The 17,652-nt window shown below is 45.3% G+C and overlaps 2 protein-coding genes across 3 annotated transcripts in view; one reads left to right on the forward strand and one right to left on the reverse strand.

Moving 5' to 3' along the window:
• LOC149339703 (sodium-dependent phosphate transport protein 2B-like) overlaps window positions 1-12,643 on the reverse strand; it is an 82,964-nt gene extending 70,321 nt beyond the window's left edge. Inside the window, exon 1 of one of the 2 annotated variants that reach the window (XM_089548381.1) lies at window positions 12,430-12,643. The gene's annotated coding sequence lies outside the window, so the exon portion shown is untranslated. Of the gene's footprint in view, window positions 1-2,544; window positions 2,563-12,429 lie in introns of those variants that run through there. The other variant, XM_089548382.1, reaches the window with a different exon arrangement.
• Window positions 1-17,652, forward strand: part of LOC149339704 (sclerostin domain-containing protein 1-like) — a 32,175-nt gene that overhangs the window by 5,374 nt on the left and 9,149 nt on the right. The gene's annotated exons all lie outside the window — the stretch shown is intronic.

Consider the following 17,652-nt stretch of genomic DNA (forward strand, 5'->3'; position numbering starts at 1 on the left):
GTTTCTCGTGAAATCTGCTCAACAAAAAGGAAGCTTTATTAACGCGAATTAAAGCAGCACACCAAAGATAGAGCCAGTCAGCAGCTTCCTTTAGTGTGCTTGTATTCCTGTCATAAAACGACACATTAGTGCAAACTTTGTAGTTGAAGTTCCGAAAGCTGATGACGCTGGCCGTAAGCGATTTCTATACTGTTTAGCTCCCGGAACAACAACAATTTGACCTATTTTACTGGCCAAGGCTGCGCTGTGACCGGAGCCCAGCCTTGGCACACAGTGGAACTTCATACATTACTGCGGATCAGAGCGTACAGATTACATTGCAGCCTCTAATTGTTTCCTACTAAACCCACTATGCAGACAACTGCAGGGCACAATCCCGTTGAGCTCTGCGTTGTCAAAGTTATTCTTCAGCAGGACTCTAAGCCCAATGCTTCTATACTGACACGAAACATCGCGACATTCGAAGCAGCTTTCGTTTCTGACGGTTGTTTCTGTAGCGATGGAACTTATCTGCAATAACCACAGCATAACTCTCGTTATTCTTTCTTGTCCTTTTTGCTCCTATCCTGGCGAATATAACGATAATTAAGGCCCTGCTATTTATTTTATTGCGTTTATTGGCCTACGTAATGCACAGCTGGGCTCTCAGGGTGCTACATACATACATACATACATACATACATACATACATACATACATACATACATACATACATACATACATACATACATACATACATACATACATACATACATACATACATACATACATACATACATACATACATACAAACTAACCAACAAAAAAATGAATGAATGAAGGACATGTGCTGATACACAATGAAAAGTAGAGCTGCAATAAAATAAGCAAAACCGTGGAACTCCCATTTTCTTCGCTTTCGAGGTCGGAGCAAACGCAGAAGAAAATAGGAACATAGTCACCGCTGCCTCACGCGCTGTCGCCTTCCGCGTGTTGCGCGCCATCCGTGCCAGCCACGCAGTTCGATCCGAGGCTCCGTTTTGCTTTTGTATCTATGGACGCGCGACCGGTATTCGCGGCTGTGGCGACCTAGAAAGGGGTCTGCTATTTTCTTAGACGACGGCGCGAGCGAACGACCTTTCCGTAAGAGCACGCTAAAGTTTCCCAGGCAAAAAAGATAAAAATAAACGCTCGAGACATCGAGAAGCTCCATTCAACGATGCGGCGAATTCTTCAAGTATAAGAAGTATAAGAAAAGCTACTTGGGGAAGTGTATATACCCCTATAGAAACGTTGCTTCACGTTTGCGAATTTCCGTTAGAGGGAACGACGCGGCCAACCTAACTGCGAAGATTGTAAGCGTTGCCATCGACACTCCTGTTGTCGATGGCGACGCTATCATTACAGGCGATCAGAATGGGGCGGCATTTTCTCGAAGTAGGCGGAGTAATTGCTTTTTATTGCGCTCTCGTTGCATGCAGTTCGTTGACGGCGCTTTGAACGGCACGTGGTTTATTTGAGGATGAGCATTGTGAAATAACCATTCGGTAATACTATCTCTTGTACCCGGGGCTGCTTCGCGTATAAAATGTCCAACACTTCTGGACAAAAAATTTGCAAATTGGGAAAACGTAAGGTACGGACATGGAAAAAATGAAGGTAATGGTCCATTCTTCCGATATGTAGCAAAATTATTCCTTTTACAGAGTTTCCATCGCTCGCATCGAGCATTTAAGACTGCCATAGAAAACCAATGGGGAACGCGATATATTATGCGAAGCATATTAACGTAGGTTTCGGGCCTTCGCGCGACGCCCGGCGGTGGCCACCATTGACCTTGAAGTGAGATCACATGATGTGACGTCACGTGATGACGTCACACCGGCTGCAGATGGGGCCTCATATCGCGCCGTCGGACGTCGCCCGGCGGAGGCCTCCACGCTTCGGTTCGCGCCGTCGCGCGCGACGGCGGCGGCGCCACCATCGCTGCATCACGTGATATGTGACGTCACGCCAGGGATGAAGCGTCCCAAAGCGATTAGGGCTATGAGGGACGTCGTAGTGGATGGCTCCGGATATTTCGATCCCCTGGGATTCTTTACCGTGCTCTTTCCCCTTCCACAATGCTTTTGTCCAGAATTGTTGCGCATGAAGTGGCTAGCTGCACTGGAGCCTTCTTTCTTACAACCCTACGTCGGCCTTTGGAGTTACGTCTTCATAGTATTCCTTCCGTACCCGGACCTCAACCCCCAAGAGCCTGGAACATTACAGGTTTCAAACTTGTCCATTACCCCTTACCCGCTTGGAACGAATTCGCTCGAAGGAAACTTTCGCAACAAAGTCGCATAGTACAGCGCCTATTTCAAACTGTCACTTGTCCACGGGATTTTCACAGCGTGTGACAATGCGGGTCGAAGTTTTCAGCGCAATCAATAAGCCTCGTTCGTGCACTTAGAGCGTTCCGTTGTCCGAGGAGAAAAAAGCAATATCTCTATTCACTATCTCTGCTCCGGATCGGCAAGAGAAACGTCCGATAACAGAAACGAGGTCTACCGTAACACTCACGTGACTTCGTTGAGTCCAGCGGAGGGGGCAACTTCAGCGAATCCGAACGTGCGCGAAAGTGGCGCATTTACGCATGTTGTGTAGTCCGCCACTCGGCGCGTGTTTGCACAGGCAACTCTGCCGGCGCTGCTCTCATGTATCGGGCGGCCCCGATTCTTTTCAGTCTTTCTTTCTTGCCTTTCTTTTTTATTCGTTCTCTCTGCTGCTGGCGGGAATGCCGGCCGTTTCTAGGTCGTCGTCCACAAAAGAGACACACCGGCGAAACAGGATACTTGCTCAGCCGCAGAGTGCTTGCCGCGCCCGCGGAAAGCAAGAATGCTCGCCGGCGTGCGTCAGGAATGGTCAATTAAAAGCGGACCGCACGCGTGTGTCGGTGGTCGTCCCCGCTGCAGCGCCTCCCTTCGGCGGCTCCGGGCGAGCGTTCTTGAGCATTCAGATGCCATCCGAGGCGCTTTCTTGTCGTTTGTATGCGGCGCGGCTATCCGCGTAGGGAGGCGCACGTCCGTCTGATTTTTCCTCACTATGCAGGACCGATGTTTGCGGTGGTGCCTTCTTTCTTTCGTTTTTCATTCATCTTTTTTTTCTTTTTAGGCAAAGAAAGATGAAATAAACATTCGGAAAGGAAACTGCGTTGGTTCTGCGGCTTCACTGGCCTTGAAAAATAGAAAGGAATGTTTTGTAAAGGCATGCGGTACATACGTGCGTACGTGTAGTCTTTGTCAAAAGTTCAGAAACCGCAGCAGCCGTGGCCTGTTACGTCTACCGGTACGGATTTTTGCGAGGCGTTTATTCCTCAACCGGACGCGTATTGATGTTCGAGCTGCTTTTTTGATAATTAACGAATAACAGTACGTGCTTGGGTTTTATTGCTGCCTGTCAGCTAACGTACGCACGCACGAGTTACATAATCCGGCGCCATTTTCTCCCACACATTAACCGCTATTGACCGAGTCCTGAGCTGCACGGGGCACGCACGCAACAAAACGAGTCTGCCTTCGGGCAGGATTGCGCTGGAAAGGTTTGACAACGGAGTAATAAACAATGGTAGGTTTTGCTCGTGGCATTAGATTAAAGCGCGCTGATTGGCTGTAATATATGAACGAACTGGATTTCCGGGATTCTACCAACGTTTTCTAACATTGGCCCAAGATAGGAATTCAATACAGTATTATTTTATTGAAAATAACGCTAAACCAGGCATTGAAAGAGTTCTTCAGTGGGTTCGCGTATCAATTGGCTTTCTCTTCACACGCCTAGTCATCGCTCCGAGGTTCTTCACGCTGCACCATAAGAATAGTGTAAAAAAAAAAAAAGGTGAATGCGATTGAGCTATAATTCCAGCCTTCGAATAAAAGTTTCTTAGTTTGGGGCGAACGACTGACGGCGCCTGTATTTCCCTGTGTTACCTGCTGCTCATTTTTACGATATTTGTTTCATTTCTGTGAGGAAAACAGAACGCACGTATTGAAAGGGCAAGGTCGCGGCACCTGGCAGCGTGATGTTTATAATGCAGCAACTTTTTCTTAATGTTTTTTTTTTCTTACTGGCGATTCTTCGCTACTTAGAAACCCGAAGTTTTTTCCTGAAGGCGATAACAGTAAGGCAGTGAGACGTGTGGAAACAAGGTTTCGTATATGTAGACGAAGATTGATGTGCTTGCAAGTTTGGCTTGCTTGCCTTCCCTGATGGTGGTAGTCCGTTAGTTAATAGCTTCCAAATGATATGTTATTAGTTTTATCCTCCTCAAATATTTCTGGCAAAGGCTACTCTCTGTTCGTAGCTAGAACGCAACACAAGATAAGCATACCCTAAGGACCAAGCTAACAATGTAGACTATTGCACATGACTGCTCTAAGGGACAAATATTGATAAGTAATCTTCATCGCTTCTACCCAGTCTGTGCGTAGTAACGAATGTAGCTTTGTGTTTTTATTATGAACAGTACGTTCTCAATATTTTTTTTCTCCCTGTCTGCATTAAATCATTCTATATACATATAGTCAAGCACAGCCGCTTTTGTTGCACGGGTTCATCAGTAAACGCTAAAGTGCTACTGTCTCACGCGCACAATATCGTCAGTAAACGCTGTTTTCGCTAAAGGTTTGAAATTTACACTAAAAATTATTTATTGTAATAAGCATTCTTAGCATTCTCGTATTCGTGCTGTAGTCGCTTTTGATTTACTTATTTGCGTACCTCAAGGGCCTCTGAAGTCAGGAAATTCGTGAGGTGTAGGGAATATTAAAAATATCTTGCAATCCGGAATTGTCAACGTAGGTTTCTGTGCCTTCTTTTTTATAAAGCCTTCCAAGCCCCAACATCTCTAAGCCCAGACGCCAATATTCCACCCTTTCAAGACGATTTACGACCCTATGAAAGGACTACAGATACCAAATTTTTGGATGCATATTTTTTTTCATAGGCATACTGCGGAAGACAATAGTGCACACCAGTAACGACGTGGAATTCAGCTGCTCCAGATGAACAATTTATAATAAAATTTTGTCTCATGCCCTTTTGGTTTCAACGGCCGGACGACGGTTGTCACGCCATAGACCATTTAGGTGAAATGTGTCAAGCAATAACTGCGAGATAATCGCTACTTGTTCATTTTTTTTGGGTGATTACAACTCTTGGGCAGGCTTGCGTAAGAGTTATAGTTAGAGTTCAAGTGATTCTTGGACATGAATTTTAATTGTGAGGCAGCTGTGCAATATTGTCAGGCACGATTATGGAAATATTGAAGGCAAAGGCCAATTCTACTGGTGCGTAGCAAAAAATTTCTTTTAAAGTTTGTCCATCGCTCCCATCGAGTAGTTAAGGCTGCCATAGAAAAAAAAGGGGGGACGTTTTTACGGCAGCAGATACGTTAATAGCCAAGAAACACAATCCTACCTAGGAGAGATCTGCGTAATTTTTAAAAGAAAAAGAAGAGATCTCTAGTTGGTACGGTGACATAATGAATAAACAGCGCTAAAGACGAGGACGAAGAGCAAACAGTGCGAGCCCTGGTTAAGGCGAAAGCCTTTTATGGCTCCGACTCGCCAGCGTGTCCGTCCGTCCGTGCGCCGGCGGCACCTGTCAATCATCGGCACGATAGCAAGATTGGCTAATGGTTACTTGAAAAGTCAGTAATGATAGTTAATGATATAGCAGTAGATGTATGAACAGTACAGTTAGTGATAATTAGTTAATTAGTGAAGTGAACACCATGCATACCGAGAGGATCCAGAATGCTGAGCGGATGCGTCAGAATCGCCTGCCAGCCACTCCGACAAAGAAGACCGAAGGTGCGACAGAGGCGGTTAAAGGCTTCCGCCTCGGCGCATTTTAGATTGTAAAGTGCTCCCCTGATTTTTTTTTTAATTTATTCACACTGTCAGCGTTATGCCAAGACAGGTAAAAACTAGTACATAAGTAAAAACTAGTACATAAACGAATCAGTGCCATGCTGTATGTTACAGTGCAGTCTTACTATATATAAAAAAATTGCGTTCATGAACAATTTTTCTTTGAAAAATGCACAATTTATGGGTATATAAAACAAAGAAAGCGGCGATGAATATCGGTTATATCGCATGAATCAGGTGATCACAAACAGTCTGTGGCGTCACAGCCGTCGTTCGGTTGTTGAAAACGAAAACGAAACATCGCATGACAAAAATTTAAGTTATAAATTATTTACTGCTTGTTGGCGCAACCAATGCGGCTGTCTGGGTTTTTTAATGCATGCGCGTCATCCAAACACACAACTAAAATTTAGTATCTCCTCTCTTTTAGGTGGCGCGTACAGTTGGTTTGCATTGCCAGTATTACAGTTTTAATTACAACAGTCATGGTCAAACTGGAATAAGGACTATTCCAAGGACACACATCTGTTGTTTCCCTTCATTTTTACTCTTACTTTACTTTTAATTTAACGCAGGTATATCTTCATAGAACAGGAAGGCACGTTTGCTCAGTCTTCGTTGCACGCCACAAGCTCAACAAGCGCAGTACATACGTTAGCGGCCGTTGTGCTTTGCTGTGTTCTCTGTCTGTTTTTGAAATGTGCTCAGTGACGTGCAAGGTTTCCAGTAAGGTCATAAAGCGAGAGAGGTGCGACTGCGTTTCCGGACACGTAAGCTGCAGAGAATTTCGACGCGGCTGTCCAACTGGTACTTTCCAACGCACGTGTGAAGTGTCGACGTGGAAACGAAGAAAAATGTGTTTCTCAAATTGACAGGTGTTGACTGTCTGACAAACACGTTGGCTGCATTCCTTTCCTTTTGAACTTTCGTGCCTAGTAGTCATAGAGCTGGCAGGGCAGCCACGTTTCCAAAGGTTGTTCACTGCGCAAAGAGGGACAAACAAACCAATGCGAAGGCGGCTTTGCCGAGGCCAGAGAAACTACGGGGCGAAATGATGCAGAACTTGCTTACCACGCTCGAAGTTGTCATTTCGCCTAAAACGCAGTGGCACTTTGAAAGGCAGAAAAGGCACATAAAAAAAAAAAAGTAGTTTCCACGCTTAACTCTAAAGGCCACGAAAAGCGCGTGGCGCCAACTTAACAAGTGGGAACTCCTAGAGTGATTGCATGCTGCTTAGGCTACATGTCCAGCCGTCCGCACAACTGTCTAGATCGCTAGAATGGTGCACCAGAAGTACACTTGTGTCATTTAGAGTGACCTAGGGCACGAAACCTATATAGTATGGTGCATGCACACTCACATGGATCTTGTGGGCGCGCCAGTCAGTGGCGATTGCTATGGACGACTGTGTGTGGACGACTGTACTACGTGTAGCGAAATATTGGAGGGGACACTTAATTAAGCTCTGCTTTAAGGGTACGACTCGTTAGCGTACTGGTTTAATTCCCATATATGCAAAAGGTCATTCTCGACTTTACATTCATAGATGCCTGCGAGTTCTCATACGTCCTCCAGGCGCAGTGGTGCAGCGGTTAAGCGATGCGACTGCTTGCTCGTTCCGAGCGACTATCATTAGTTTAACTGCCACCTAACACGGTGGGCAGGTTGTGATGACGCGGCAAGGTCACGTTACCTAGGTGGCCCACCTGCCTCCCAGGTTGCTCTCTAAGCGCCAGCTGCCAGATCCATGCTCGTGATTTTTCGCTCGCAACGCTGACAACGTCAACGCCGACTGCGCCGACGACGGCAACGTCGACAACGCTCACGCTGTATTTTCTGCGTAAGTGGGCGTTTAACGCTACTGCGTTAACATGTCAGGGGGTGCTGAGATTAGCCTTTCCGAGTGGTCTTTAGCGTATGCGTAAAGATCAGTATGCGCTCAGTGCGGTTCTAACAGAAAGCATTTATTAAAGAAGATCAGGAGCATTATCTCTTGACTGTATGGCTTTCAACTTCGCTCCATCCAGACTAGCTGCATGATAATCGCTGATAATGTTCCACCGCCGCTCTTACCGTCATGCATCATATTCAGTGCTATTTTAATAAACAGAGAGTATTACCTGGATGTTGCGTCTATGCCAACGAGCGCCAGAGCGCCATTGCTCTTGTACACACATGTCCCTTAAGGGAATAGCTCATGTGATATTACTCCGGTCGATTTTAATTTCATGTCACTTGCTGAGGAAATTGCACAGGGCAAGCGATTGGCCAAGTCAGTAACTATTATCGAAATTGTCATCTACTGTACCACTTAATGTGTACGATTGTAGGACGGCGAAGAAGAAGCCTGCGAACTCATCTGTAAAAGCTCTCGTGTCGTTTGTGAGTGCATGGCAGCTAGCGGTTTTAGCTGGAGATAGTTGATGTGCAGCTATCCCGGCGCTGTTAACATTTCTGCCTGTGCTGAGAAAGCGATAATGAAGAATTTGCGCCACAAATAGCCGCCCCTTGCACTGATTTGTTTATCTAGTTTCGGCGTCAATAGAGAAATATGAAACATGACAAGTTTGTTTTTCAGTTCGCATAAAGGGTACTGTTACAAGATACTGTTATAAGTATTGCTAGAACAAACGCAACAGTTTGGGTCGACACATGTATAAGTGTGTGCGCCGGTTCGTTAGTTCTACAATTCCTGGTGACATCTGTACAACTACGATGGCCAAGCAATAGAACTGATATTGTATCGCTCCAGGAATTCCGATGTCCGTGCTTTGGAAGTTGGGCGACTTTTTGGCAGATAGTGTGCTCAGGGCTTTCTGCAGATCTTGCAACTCCAGAAGGATATCAAATTAATAAAAAAAATATAAAGCACGACGCGATAGAGAAGTTTTTTGTGTCAACCAGAAACGCAGATGTCCGTATTTTGCAATTTGGACGACTTGTTGGCAGATAGTTTGATTAGGGCTTTCTGCAGATATTGCACCGATAGAAGAATATCCATTTGATAAAAATATGCAGCACGAGGCAAGAGGCAAATAGCTGTTTTGTGCCAACCAGGAACTCCGATGTCTGCACTTTGGTAGTTGGGCGCCTTGTTGGCAGATAGTGTGATTAAGTGTTTGTGCGGAGGGCTGCAATGTTTTCTCATGAAAGCTTCGGCGATTAGGGACTTGCGATAATTTTGTGCTTGATGATTGCTACGTCGGTCGGAAAGCAAGACATGCAAAGAACGCTGCCTCTTCTTCTCCCTTCTTGTTTATCTGAGCTCAAACAAGAAAAAAGCACAGCGCAGCTTCGAGAGGTTGGTGGTTGTAGATAAAATAACCTGAGCGCCGACCGCCACACTTGTTCGCCTTTGTTGGTCTTTGGGAAATTCTGCGGATTTCGGCTCTTGTTTGTCAGTCGCTCTCACTGTCACGTGTCACACGACATTTGAGTACGCTTGCCTGTTCCTCATTGTTCTCGTCAGAGAGCTGGAACTGCTATCTGAGTTATTAGACAGTTTTAGAATAGGGTGACCCTATCGCTTTGGAGGATAGAGAAATAGCAAGCTACGCTCTGCACACGCCACTTAGTTCTTTGGGTTAGCGGGGGACGCTAACCGACGAAATAGCTTGGCCTCATTAAGCCTGATGGGATAGGGCCCCATGGCGGCGTCACTTAAAAAAGAGGCCCCCGGTTTCACCACCAATTCGTCGTTGCCGCTTCACTGTCTCTCGCGTTGACGGGTAATGAATGGTGCGCGAACCTTTTAGTTTGCCTCAAGATGCCCACAGCACAAAATTCCAACCTATAAAACTCCTCTTGTTTTAAGACTGATTCTGGATTTGGACACCTAAGCTTGGCGAGTAGGCATTGTTTGGTTTCATGGCAATACGATGTCGAGAGTGCAGGATGTTCAAATAGGTCGGTGGTGCTAATCTATAAAAGAGCTAAGAGTCTATAAATTCCCCATTTATACATTGTTTTCATTATTCAGTGCCGTGTGTTCGTTTAGTTAACATAAATAAAAGTGTAGATAAATTGATATTTGCGACGCTTAGAACATCAGTGCTTTACCCAACCGAGATGCGGCCGGTACGCTATTCTAAAGCTCCCGCAAGTGCACACTGCAAGACCGCCGTACATCGTACGAATAGAGGGTCACTTAGTTTAGGTCCCCTGTTGTATAACTATCAGCTGGCTCACAACAGCCTCATGACCGCACTTGTGCGGGCGTAGCATATGTCGACGTTTATCTGCACTAGCACACTACTCTGTGTAAACTACTGCGCTAGTAATCGAGTCACGAATTGATACTACAGCCATTGATTGTACAGCGACATCATGTCCATGATTGACATTTCTTTTCTTTTACTGCCTGAACTTTGGGGTGAGCTTAGTATTGAGCCAACCGGAAACGTTGCAAAAATACAATGGCCGAGCATCTATTGCCGGCTAGTAACGCGATACCACTACAAAAGGAGATTGCTTGTTGGATGGTTTGGGCGATGCTGACGAATCAGCCCTGACCTTACTTCAAATGTGCGTAGCCGATGGCTGCCTGGTACATTAGACTTCTCCTTCGTCCACACAACGCACGGTTGTTGCAACAAATAAGAGCCATTTTCCCCTTCTCCCCCTCTTTTATGGGCCATTAAGAAAGCTTTCAACAACAACAGCAGTAAGGAGTAACACTGACCGCGAGTCGGTTTTTGAAGCCGTCAAACACGTGACGCAGGCATGTGCAACTAATACCGGTTCTTTAAGTACATCGGAGCTTTAACTTTACTATTCACTTTCCCTTTCGAACTCCCCCCCCCCCCCCCCCCCCCCCGCCGCGTTCTGTTCATAAAAGGTAGGAGAGAGAAATCTAAATATAATTCACTGTTACATGCTAGGGCTTCATAGAAAGTAAGACGCAGTTGAAACGCCTCTTTCGTGGTAAAGACGCCACGCAAGGCATACAGTAACTTTCACTCCGGGTGTACGCGGTGAGCGGGTACTATACATCAAGTTCACTCAGCGCCGTAACATAAAAGTTCCGGTATGTAACATCTCATTACGTGTTCATACACCCCGCCGCGATGGAACAGTGGTTAGGGTGCTCGATTGCGGAGCCCGAGGACGCGGCTTCAATCCCGGCCGCGTTTCGATGGAGGCAACACGCAAGGTGCCCGTGTATTGTGCGATGTCAGTGCATGTTAAGGAACCCCAAGCGGTCGAGATTAATCCAGAGTCCCTCGCTACGGCGTCCCTCATAGCCCGAGTCTCTTTGGGACGTTAAACTCTACATACCATACCATACCATACCATACCATACCATACCATACCATACCATACCATACCATACCATACCATACCATACCATACCATACCATACCATACCATACCATACCACACCATACCATACCAAACCGTGTTCATAACCAGCATAAATGCCGTGTTTTAAGTATTTCATGCCCTACTACACTCTTCAGAACAACTGTACCGCGATTTGTAGGTATATATTCTGACTCTTGCAAAAGATGTAGAGTACCCGAGACTATACTCAAGCGATTCATTATAGTTATGAGTAGCTCGCCACTGCCAAAAAACTCATGAAAAAATGACACAAAAACGCGCTGAAATAAAATATTTTCTCTCAGAGGAGGCTGAACACTGTCTATCGACATTCTAGCTGAAGTGGCAATGTCCACTAAAAAATCTTTTTTAATACTTACCCAGAATTTCTGGACAAACGCATTTTTCAACGGGGAGCTGTTTACCAACGCAATTTTTTCATATATCGCAAGGTTCCACTTATAAAAATCAGTATATCCGCAGATCTCTCCTTAGCAGACGCATTTTTTTTTGCTAGTAACGTTTTTGCGACCGTCAAAAATGTTCCCCATTGGTTTTCTGTAGTAGTCTTCACTACTCGATGCGAGCTATGCACAAACTTTAAAAGAACGATATCGCTACGCATCGGAAGAACGTGCCATTACCTTTAATATTTCCGTAACACTGCCTTACAACATTCCATAGTTTCTTCATGATGCTGACGCTGATACCACCATTTCACTTTGTAGCGGGGGATCAGAGTTCTGAGTCCAACCAAGACAAAAAAAAAATATGAAAAAGACAGTTAAAATTGATGTCCATGAATTCTGAACTTGTACAAAAGTGAGGGGATGACGACGTCCAAAAAAACCTCCAGCTACTTCTGTTGCTATGTTGAGCGGATTAATCAGTGGTTTATACATAGCGATTGTACACAAGCACTGGCATGGAAAGCCTTCGATGTATTTTAGTGCTTGTAGTCGCAGTCAGTACAATACGTCAGAAGGCTATACCGGGACTGGCGTCACCAAGAGATTCTAAGATGCGGAGCTGATTTCTCGAAGCTACCAGCTGCGTCTCACGATGTGGACAACACGTTAGTAGGCGGTTGCGCTTACCATTGGCCGCCCTGGACTCTTTAAAACAAGATAATATTTTCACGCGCAAGCGATGCGTCGAAGGTGTACAGCTACACCCCACTTAGCTCGTGAAGCGTGTGCAAATGTATACTCACTCACTGAGTCACCCCCTGACGGAACAATCTTGTGGCGCACTCCGGGCGTGTAGGTGTGGGGCCGTACTCGACGTTGCACTCGGCAGCGGCGGTGGCAGGGGAAAAAACACTCTTCGTGCGCGATTGCGGGTGACACCACCGTGGCAGACTGTGCTCTCGCCGTCGTGCGCACCCCGTGCAAGGCGTCGCTTACGCGCGAAACAGCGTAAAAACGAGTATGCCGCAATCCGGCCAAAGGCCGCAACGCACCTGTGCCACCGGAGTCCTTGCGGCAACTTCTCATCCGTGCCGGCCTCCTTGCCCCCTACGTTACCTTTGCCTCTTGGCTGTTACGGCGCGTAAATAGAAAGAAAAACCCTCCGGCGGTGTCTCCTGCTTCGTGCGTGTATCGCGGGATGCACGCCACGCGGATAAATCTTTATGCCGTGCTTGTGGAACGTGGCCAAGACTCGCTTCTGTTCGGTGCTATTTTGTTTGCGCGCTATAGAAATGGAAAAAGAAACCTTGTGCTGCTGAACGTGACAAAAATCAATCATGGCCTCAGAAGGACGCGAGGCGCGAAGCAATGAAGTTGTCAGTAAGGATGCTGAAAGGGATGAAAGGTAACTTTCAAGTTCTGTGTAAAATGAATGTACGACCGGTTATTTGTGACACTTGGGATATGAAATTGTCCGTGAGGAACATAGGTGTTCTATGTAAGGTGAAATTCGGTTCTCTCAGGACATTATCATCTGAATTCTAGATCCGAGTAAGCCAACTGTCTGGAATCCCTTAATTCGCCTCTAACGGCGCTGAATACTCAACATTTCTGGACAAAAGCAATTTTGAACGGCAAAGAGTTAATGAGAAATGTTCTATGTAAGGCGAAATTCGGTTCTCTCAGAACACTATCATCTGAATTCTAGATTCGAGTAAGCCAACTGTCTGGAATCCCTTAATTCGCCTCTAACGGCGCTGAAGACCCAACATTTCTGGACAAAAGCGATTTTGAACGGCTAAGAGTTAATGAGAAATGTTCTATGTAAGGCGAAATTCGGTTCTCTCAGAACACTATCATCTGAATTCTAGATCCGAGTAAGCCAACTGTCTGGAATCCCTTAATTCGCCTCTAACGGCGCTGAATACCCAATATTTCTGGAAAAAAAAGCAATTTTGAACGGCAAAGAGTTAAGGAGAAATCATCATCTGAATTCTAGATCCGTGTAAGCGAATCATCTGGAATCCCTTAATTCACCTCTAACGGCGCTGAATACCCAACATTTCTGGACAAAAGCGATTTTGAACGGCTAAGAGTTAATGAGAAATGTTCTATGTAAGGCGAAATTCGGTTCTCTCAGAACACTATCATCTGAATTCTAGATCCGAGTAAGCCAACTGTCTGGAATCCCTTAATTCGCCTCTAACGGCGCTGAATACTCAACATTTCTGGACAAAAGCAATTTTGAACGGCTAAGAGTTAATGAGAAATGTTCTATGTAAGGCGAAATTCGGTTCTCTCAGAACACTATCATCTGAATTCTAGATTCGAGTAAGCCAACTGTCTGGAATCCCTTAATTCGCCTCTAACGGCGCTGAAGACCCAACATTTCTGGACAAAAGCGATTTTGAACGGCTAAGAGTTAATGAGAAATGTTCTATGTAAGGCGAAATTCGGTTCTCTCAGAACACTATCATCTGAATTCTAGATCCGAGTAAGCCAACTGTCTGGAATCCCTTAATTCACCTCTAACGGCGCTGAATACCCAACAATTCTGGACAAAAGCAATTTTGAGCGGCAAAGAGTTAATGAGAAATGTTTCATGTAAGGCGAAATTCGGTTCTCTCAGAACACTATCATCTGAACTCTAGACCCTTGCAAGAAAACGCCAGGAAGCCCTTAATTCACCTCTAACGGCGCTGAATACCCAACAATTCTGGACAAAAGCAATTTTGAGCGGCAAAGAGTTAATGAGAAATGTTTCATGTAAGGCGAAATTCGGTTCTCTCAGAACACTATCATCTGAACTCTAGACCCTTGCAAGAAAACGCCAGGAAGCCCTTAATTCACCTCTAACGGCGGTACACACCCAATATTTCTGGACAAAAGCATTTTTGAACGGCAAAGAGTTTATTAGCTCAATTTGTTCGTGTATTGTAAGATTTCACTATAACAACATTAGGGGAGTAATTACTCATTGACATCCACCCAAGCGCAGCCATACGGCTACAAAGGAAAGCTATACAGCTTTCTCAGAAACTTCAAAGTTAAAGAAAAATTCGTTCCGGGTTCGAACCGCGGGCCAGGACGAATTTTTCTTTAACTGCGAAGTTTCTGAGAAAGTTGTATAGCTTTCCTTTGTAGCCGTATGGCTGCGCTTGGGTGGACGTCAATGAGTAATTACTCCATTATTACAAATCTACTCCTCCTTGAGGGATTCCCCTAAACATTTGACCAACACAGTTCCCACTTCGCGTTATTGATCAATTCGCTCTCGCCCTACCACAAGCTTGCCGTCCCGGTTAGCTCAATTGGTAGAGCGACTGCTCCGGTGAAGCGGTGGTCCCGGGTTCGAACCCCGGACGAGGAGGAATTTTTATTTAACTACGAAGTTTCTGAGAAAGCTGTATAGCTTTCCTTTGTAGCCGTATGGCTGCGCAGGGGTGGATGTCAGTGAGTAATTACTCCCTTATTTACAAATCTACTCCACCTTGGGGGATTCCCTAAACGTTTTCATACAATGTTGTCCTGTCCGCATGTCTGATTTTCCCAGCGTGGAATGCATGGACGTAGGTTGACTTAGAACAAAAATATGAGGCAGCTGCTGACTCGGGGACGTGTACACTCCAACTCGGACAACCAAAGTCGAACCGGAAAGCTTATCGCCCTGACCTTTATGCAGAGTGCACTTTCCCACAGCCAAGAATCAGCCCAATCATTCATAGGCTACTAGACTATTTGCATAGGATCAATGGAAAGTCAGTGGCATTCATGTGTTTCGCCATCATTATGTTAATCATTTCTCAACTTGTCGTAGCTTGAAAGTAAGAGGCTCTGAAATATGTTACTTTTTAATTCTGCTTGTTTATTGTGCCCTGTTTATTTTGGAGTCCTGTAGGCCTGCAAGGGCCCTTTACATGTCCTTTCGACCTGCCGAGGTGTCTAAGCGGCCAAGGCGTTCTGGTGCTGGCCGCAAGATCACTCGATCGAATCGTGACCGCGGCGGCTGCATTTCGATGGACGCGAAATTCAAATACCCCCAATATCAGTACACGCTCAGGGAGCCTTGCCGGCTAAAATTAATCTCTAGACCTCCAGTGCAGCGCCTTTGAAAGCCGTAGTACAGGTGCATGCCGTTAAACATCCCATGTCTATCTACAGCTTCATAATCGCTTTGCTTGTGCCGAACACCGCTGCCCCTCCCGCTACCATCCGCGATACCAAGCATGAAGTTAGGCGCGAACGCATACATAAATTATTAATAAATTAGTAAATACAACAATGGAATAGAAAGGCGCATTACGTATAATTCGACACATGTTAATATGTGCCATCATAGTCAGTTCTGTGTTCTCATAAGCATTCTGCTTTGCCGGCGAGCGTAGACTGGAAGATAGCATCACTCATGCCTTAGAGATATTACATCCGCGGCAGGGGCAGCCACTTATGCTGTCAAGATTCGCCGCGCAGCTATTAAGTACAGAGTACGTGGACAGTTTAATGACAGAGTATGAGCAGTTACATCGAATGTTCGTGTCAAAGGCGGTATAAAACCATTACGAGCGCTCATATATTGCTTATACATTGTAGCTGTCAGTGTAAGAGATCAGCATAAATTGACTTGTGATACGTGGCGCTACACTGCCAACTCCGTGATGTAAAAAAATATCTTGTCGATGAGTGTCCACATATGCTCTTTTATATTTCGGATAGAATAATCAAATAAGAGATAGAATAATTCGGATAGGCATAGAATATCGGATAGAATAGCAATTCAGGGTAAAATATATGATGATCCTATAGTACATCACAGGAATCTACACAGAGTACTTCTGAAATAAATTGTCAGAATGGACGCAAAACACAAAAGCAAGGCAGTTTCGTTGCGGTCCTGATTGGAAGATCCTGTTTAGCATATGCAGCTATGGGAATTAAAGGTTGCAACAGCAGTTACCAGTGTTACGAGCAAGAGGCATCCACGCTGGACTCCAAGTGCTCGTTCGTGCACTGCTTCAGGTATGGTTCCACTCATGAGCTGCAGTAATCTCTTCCAGTGCTCCTCGATCTTTCTGTTTCTGTTGTATGCTCTTGTATGCTACGGCACTGCTAGATGTATGATTCAGTGGTGCGATATATCTGATGAGGGTAACTGTCTGGGCGAATTGGTGTATCGCGACGGCAAGTAGCGCTCGATCAGACAAGGCAAAACGAAGAGGACACCACATGCGCTAACATTCCACTGATTTTTTATTCAGCGTGCACAAAAACCCGTACTGCGTTGAATAAAAAAAATCAGTTCAAAGTTAGCGCATGTGGTGTCCTCTTTGTTTTGCCCTGTCTGATCGAGCTCGACCTGTCGTCGCGATATATCTGTATACATTTACGTCTATAATTTTCGCGCGCAGAATTTGATACTGCACACTTGGAACAGAGCTATGTTACTATATGTGTCTGCACCCTAGTTAGCTGTAATTATGCGCTTTGCATTTTTGCATATAGAAATTTGTAAGAATGTTCAGGCTATGTTGTGTGTTCCTGCTCCTACCGGCAAAATATAACCAGGAGCATCGTTCTTGTCAAGGCCGTTGACTTTTTGATTGCTCTTCCCTGCTTCGGCTTTCTTGATGCATTTAAAATTGATTGCCGAAGATAAAAGGGTGGTTAGTTGGTTGAACGTCATGAAGGTATGTGCTGCGCTGTTTTTGTGCACTAATGCGGACAGGGGAGGGGTACGAAACAGACGAAACAGGTAAGGTTTTGCGCGGAGTTCAATTGTTTATTATTAGCATGGTTTCGTTCTTATGTGATTTTATCAAAATAAATGCAATAATAGGGGCAAAATAACAGAAACAACAAGACCAAGACAGACCATTGACCATTCATGGACCCGACATATCTCTCTCGTATGCTCTGCCCTTCAACAAATCAACTTACTCCGATGTCAGCATTATCGAGGGAACGCTAACGCATCTCACCGTCCCACGCATGACACTGCGCATGGCTCGCGAATTATTCTTTTATATCTG

The sequence above is a fragment of the Amblyomma mixtum genome, chromosome 6 (assembly GCF_055824585.1).
Source record: "Amblyomma mixtum isolate Tamu chromosome 6, ASM5582458v1, whole genome shotgun sequence".
Taxonomy (NCBI): Eukaryota; Metazoa; Arthropoda; class Arachnida; order Ixodida; family Ixodidae; genus Amblyomma; species Amblyomma mixtum.